The sequence below is a fragment of the Mesitornis unicolor genome, unplaced genomic scaffold (assembly GCF_000695765.1).
Source record: "Mesitornis unicolor isolate BGI_N332 unplaced genomic scaffold, ASM69576v1 scaffold24332, whole genome shotgun sequence".
NCBI lineage: Eukaryota > Metazoa > Chordata > Aves > Mesitornithiformes > Mesitornithidae > Mesitornis > Mesitornis unicolor.
The window spans coordinates 2,448-3,214 of NW_010170209.1; positions in this window are offsets into that span (position 1 = coordinate 2,448).

Genomic DNA, 767 nt, shown 5'->3' on the forward strand with positions numbered 1-767 from the left:
GTGTGGTGTGCACAGCTCTGCGCACACGTGTGTGGGGTGTGCACAGCTCTGTGTGTGCGTGGACACGTCAAGGTTTGCACAGGCTCTGCAGGTGTGAGTGGGTCTCATGTGCAATGCATGTGTGGGGGCACACGCGTGTTGGTGCGTGAAGGCTCTGCGTGTGCAAGCAGGGCTCACGCCTGTGTGCATTGGTGTGTATGTGTGAGTGTGTCTGTGCGTGACCGTACACGTGTGGGCATGGTGCGCACAGGCTCTGTGTGTGCTGGTGTGTCTGTGTGTGCACGTGTGTCTGTGTGTGCACGTGTGTCTGTGTGTGCACGTGTGTGCTCGCGTGCACAGGTTCTGCGAGGGCCAGTGCACCCCCATGCAGGCACAGCCGGCGTGTGCAGGCTGACGGGTACCGGTGTGCCCTCTGCACGGGTGTCCCCGTGCGCACGCGTGGGCTGCACACGCTCAGGGCCGTGGCTGTGGACGCACGGTGGCCCATCCGACTGCTGCTGTACCTGGGAAACAGGGCGGCGTGTGTGTGTGTGTGTGTGTGTGTACACACGTGTGCGTCACCACTGAGCTCTGCTGGCTGCAGTGAAGGGGCCTTGTGTAGGTGCACTTCTCATGGCTGAACGAGGCGCCTGGGGACGGGGTGTGCAGGGTGAGTGAGTGTCCCCTCTCCTGTCCCCAACTCCTCCGTGTCGTGTGGACCCCACGGGGCGGCCGGCGGTGCTGCCATCGCCACCGGCCCCACTGACCCTGTCCCTCCCACCCTATGG